Raw genomic sequence first — 5,474 nt, forward strand, 5'->3', positions numbered from 1 at the left:
GAAGGAGAGGAGAGACAGATATAGACAAATATCTAAAGAAATGATGGCTCAACCCTTCACAAACTGGTAGACAATCTTAAGTTTCAGATCCAAGAATCTCAACAAATCAGAACAAATATGACACCTACACACAAAGGATAAATATAAAGAAAACCACATTGGAGTCAAACTGCTGAAAACTAAAAAAATAAAGAAAAAAAATCTTAAAAAGTACTTAGAGAAAAGTAACACAGAACACATACAAGAACAATGATATAATTAGTAGTTAACTTTTTTATCATAATAAAAGGAGTCCAGAACTATATTCAAAGTGCTGACGGATCTTTTTCCAGAAAAATTATCCTTAAATAATAAAGGATAGTGCTCGCTTCGGCAGCACACATTCTAAAATTGGAACAATACAGAGAAGATTAGCATGGCCCTTGCACAGGGATGACATGCAAATCCGTGAAGCCTTCCATATTAAAAATAAAATAAAATAAAATAAAAAATAAAGAATATACAGATATTTTCAGGTAAACTTACCATGAGGATATTCGGCTCCAGGGGATCAAGTCTAAAAAAAAAAAAAAAAAAAAAAAAGTGCTAAAGGAAGTTCTTCAGGCTAAAGGAGTTGTTCTCTTGACTGTAAGAGAAGAGTTACAAATGAGGGCCGCTGGGTGGCTCAGGTCCTGATTCTGGGGTCCTGGGCTCAAACTCCTTCTTGGGCTCCCTGCTCAACGAGGAGCCTGCTTCTCCCTCTGCAGCCCTGGCCCCCTGCCCCTGCCCCTGCTCATGTTCCCTCCCTCTCTCACTCTCTCTCTCTTTCAAATATACATAACATCTCTTTAAAATGAGAGAGAATAGTTACAAATCAATACAATACGACACCTAGAAAAGCCCCAAAGATAAGTCAATTAAACAACTCACTTCTGCACAAGCTAGGAGTCAAGCAAGAAGTCACAAAAGTTAGAAATCCATTTGAACAACATGATACATGAAACGTTACCGCAGTTGGGTCCTCGGGCCCCACAACCATGAAAGCAGTGCCAAGGCTTCCTGGGGCCCCAGCTGGAGGCAGACCAGCACCAACAGAGTGGTTACAAAGGGGAGACTGTGAACACAGAAATCTCCCACTCAGGTTCCCACTCTAGTCCTCTATGCTAAGGAGGGAAAAGGGGGGCGAAAAGTGCTTTGTCCCGATTGGTAAATATTGGCAGGCAATTCCAGGCGCTATTGGTGGCCTTGGACCTGGAGCCCTCTGTGTTAAGGCTGCTTGGTCTAGGGGGCCGCATTCTGGTTCAGCCTCCTAGGAGCAGCAGTGTAACAATAGCATCCAACAGAAAGTGCCCTGGTGCATCATGCTTTTCACGTGGGCCTTGTTGCCATGGTCCTTAGTGGCCTCAAAAACAGCAAATTCCAATCTGTGGTATTCAGCTGACACAGAAAAAGAAAATGGAAAAAGAAAAAAAAAAGAAAAGAAAAAGAACAACCCAACAGTTACCTTGGTATGTTTCTATTACAAAAGAAAAAAAAGTCTAGGACCCAACATCTAAGTGTTGTCTGCCTCGAGAAGATAAGAAATGAAGAACACGATGAAGCAGGAGGAAGGAAAGAAGGAAGAAAGGGAGGGAGGGAAGAAGGAAGGGTGGTGGTAATTGCTTATGAGTCCAACGTGGGGTTCCTCTCTGAGTTTCCATGTGTCGATCTGCTGATGATTTTCCCTCGAGGATTTTTCCTGTTGTCCTGGTTCTTTGTATGTCGAGTATTTTTGGATCGTATCCTGGACATTGTGAATATCATGTTAGGAGACAGGAGACCCCGAGTCCTCTAACAGTCCCTAGAGGGTCCTGAATTCTAGTGGCGGTGGTGTCACAAAGCAGTTTACCTACTTAGGGGGCAATGTCAAGCTTCAGGAGCCCGGGTGGCTCAGTTGGTTAAGCGTCTGCCTTCAGCTTGTGTCATGATCCTGGGGTCCAGGGATCAGCCCCTCCACCCAACCACCCAACAGGCTCCCTGCTCAGTGGGGAGTCTGCTCCTGCCCGTGCCCTTCCTCTCTGCAGATCCCCTCTGTCAAATAAATAAATAGAAGATCTTTAATGAAAAAAGAAGAAAGAAAGAAACTTGAAATTCCATCTGAACACCCAGGGGTAGAATTCCAATCCTTTGCCTTGTCGCTCGTGGTCTGTCTCACGGACACGCAGACCTGTGTCAGCTCAAGTGCAGAAGTGGAGCCTCCCCTCCCCCTTCCCTGCAGGTGGCACCTGCCACATAGCTCAGATGTCCAGGGAAATCCTGTTTTCCTAGTCGTCTGGCTTGAATACGATTGTGTGTGGTTCTGTGTTTTGTGTTTTGCTTTGCTCTTGGAGTTTTAGCCACGTGCGCCGCTGCAGTTATCCACAATTGGGGCTGCCCTGGGAGCAAAGGCTCCTTTTCCTGTTCCTCGGACTAGAAAGACAGAGTTTCTCTCTGAAATTTGCTCCCTGTACCAACCACTCTGCACCTTTTCACGCTGAAACTGCCCTTGATCGTGGCACAAAAATAAAAGAGGGAAAAACAACCCAGAAACTTACCCTGTAAGGGTCATTTTTCGGGCTTGGCCTTTCATCCTCCATTTATTTGCTGTTGCTAATCTTCAGAGTTCTTAGGTTGTTGGTTTTTGAGGTTTTTTGTTGTTGTTTTGTTTTTGGTGTTTAGGAATGAAGAGAAAATAATACAAATAATCTATCATTAAATTTTCTGTCTTTTTTTTATTTTTTTTTTAATTTTTATTTATGATAGTCACAGAGAGAGAGAGAGGCAGAGACACAGCCAGAGGGAGAAGCAGGCTCCATGCACCGGGAGCCCGACGTGGGATTCGATCCCGGGTCTCCAGGATCACGTCCTGGGCCAAAGGCAGGCGCTAAACCGCTGCGCCACCCAGGGATCCCTATCTTTTTTTTAAAGATTTTATTCATTTATTCATGAGAGACAGAGAGAGAGAGAGAGAGAGGCAGAGACACAGGCAGGCTCCATGCAGGGAGCCCGATGTGGGACTCGATCCCAGACCCCAGGATCACACCCTGGTCTGAAGGCAGCGCTAAACTGCTGAGCCACCCGGGCTGCCCTGCATTAAATTTTCTCAAGCTGCAGGGAATAAAAGTTGTTTTGTAGAATTTCGGGCCAGCAAAATCAAAAGAAAGGAAAATACAGTCACTCCTGTGTATGTTTTTGTGGTTCATGTGTGTTTGGCTCCTTATCAGCGCATATGCTTGTTGCCAGGAACTGTATGTGACCATATCTGCTTCTGTCCACCGTGGTTAGCGCTGCGTATAAACCGTAGTAAATGTTATATTGTCCTGACTTCGATTATCTGTTATTAGAAAGAGACTCTATCTAGGGGCACCTGGGTGGCTCAGTTGGTTCAGCAGCAGACTCTTGGTTTCAGCTCAGGTCATGACCTCAGGGTCCTGGGATCAGCCCTGAGTCTGCTCATGCTCAGGGCGAGTCCACTTAAGATTCTCTCCCTCTCCCTCTGCCCCTCCCTCCCCGCTCGAGGTCTCTCTCTCTCAAGTAAATAAATCTTTAGAAAGAAAGAAAGAAACCCTATAAGTGGAGCCCTTTCTGGCTATCTGCTGTAATCGCTGACCATATACTTTTTCCTACTCTCTTCTACCCCCACCCTTCACTACTCAATTCAAAATCCTGTAGTGAGTTAGAGAGGAGCTGAGTTGAAAACAAAAGACTCTAAATGTTTAATAATAGCAGTAGCTTTAAGGAGAAATTAATTAATTAATTCTGTCAGTGGTGTGTCAAATGGACTTTAAAAAGTTATTTTCGGTGGGACACCTGGGTGGCTCAGCGGTTGAGCGTCTGCCTTCAGCTCAGGGCGTGATCCTGGGGTCCTGGGATTGAGTCCCACATCGAGTCCCACAGCCTCTCTCTCTCTATGTCTCTCATGAATAAATAAATAGAATCATTTTTAAAAAGGTTATTTTTTCAAGAAAATAGCAGTACTCATATTGTTACTGAGCCTTCTTAAAGAACCTTTCCAAAGGCAAGGGATTGTGTATAGACCTGGAGAAAACAAAATTGTCAACGTCCATAGGCTTATTAAATTAAGGCTATTGATCACTGGGGATAAATTTTAACGTAGGAAAAGACTAATGCAATGATACCTGCATATACTTAGTCCTAGATCACATATTTGACTCATTTTGAGAAAGTACTTATTTGATGGAAAATAATTCTAAAAATAATGAGCAAAAATGTATAAAGAGATGAATTTTATTATTTGATCTTGCCTTTTGGTCTTATTCATACAAAAAACCCAGTAATTAATAAATCAGGTTCTGAACTCAGAAAATTGAGTTATAAAAGTGACTAGTCTTGAGAACAGTCACCATCTTACAGTTTTAGTAAAATCGGTTTTTTCTAATGTTATACAACTAATATTGAAATTATTAAAAAAAATTTTTAAATAGTATAATGGCCCCAAATCCATCATCCTAACACAACTATGAGCATTTTGATATTTCTTGAAATCGCTTTTTTCTGGGCATCTGTTTCTCATTTAGCCTTAATGGGCCTACACAATTTACACCACACTTTTCTTTTTTTCTAAGCCTTACCATCATGCCATATTGTCTTCATGAGTTAATTTTAATTGGGACTTAATATGCCGAGAAGAGATGGCACCATGGTTATTGCAAACAATTTTTTGGTGGGTAATTAGACTCTCCTCAGTGTTTACTCAAATAATACTATTCTAAAAATTATATCTATGTTGATTTTCCATTTTTAAAATAATTTCCTTGGTGGGAATTCTCAGAAGTAGAATTGATGTTTAAAATTAAAATTAGTTTTTATATTTTTGAAAAATATTATTTAATTGGTCTTCCAAAATGTCACCTTTTATCATCAACGAATAAAATTGCTTTCTTTACTGTACTTTTAAAGTCACTTAGTGGCATCTTTTTGAGGGCGATTAATAAACAGTAAGTGGCATGTTGGTGTCATTGTGCATTTCTTTGATTACTAAGTAGGTTTAAATGTTTTCACGTTTCTATCATATTGTCTTTTGAAGATTGGTTTTTACGCCCTTTGTTCTTAGGAAGGAGCTTCTTATAGATCTCTCTGATGCTAAGCAGCAAAGAAGCATTTGTAATCATTTTTCAATAAGCAAGGGGCAACTTTTTAAATCCCTTATAATGTTATTTTCAGTAATCCTACTTTTTGCTCATAGAAACTGTTTTTTTTTTTAAGATTTTATTTATTTATTCACGAGAGACACAGGGAGAGAGAGAGATGCAGAGACAGGGAGAGGGAGAAGCAGGCTCCATGCAGGGAGCCCGATGTGGGACTCGATCCCAGGACTTCAGGATCACACCCTGAGCCGAAGGCAGGTGCTAAACCGCTGAGCCACTCAGGGATCCCCAAAACCAGTTTTTTAGAAGTCTAGTTGCCAAACAGAAACTGAGCATAAAGACTAGACTCTTTACATTCACTATCTCACT

The 5,474-nt window shown here is 41.5% G+C and overlaps 1 non-coding gene across 1 annotated transcript; it reads left to right on the top strand.

Annotated features, from left to right (window-relative positions):
• Positions 1-360: 360 nt before the first annotated feature.
• On the top strand, positions 361-467 carry LOC140614548 (U6 spliceosomal RNA). The gene has a single exon (XR_012015386.1). It is a non-coding gene; the product is annotated as a U6 spliceosomal RNA (small nuclear RNA).
• Positions 468-5,474: the final 5,007 nt, after the last annotated feature.

Source organism: Canis lupus, chromosome 22, assembly GCF_048164855.1.
Source record: "Canis lupus baileyi chromosome 22, mCanLup2.hap1, whole genome shotgun sequence".
NCBI classification, from domain to species: domain Eukaryota; kingdom Metazoa; phylum Chordata; class Mammalia; order Carnivora; family Canidae; genus Canis; species Canis lupus.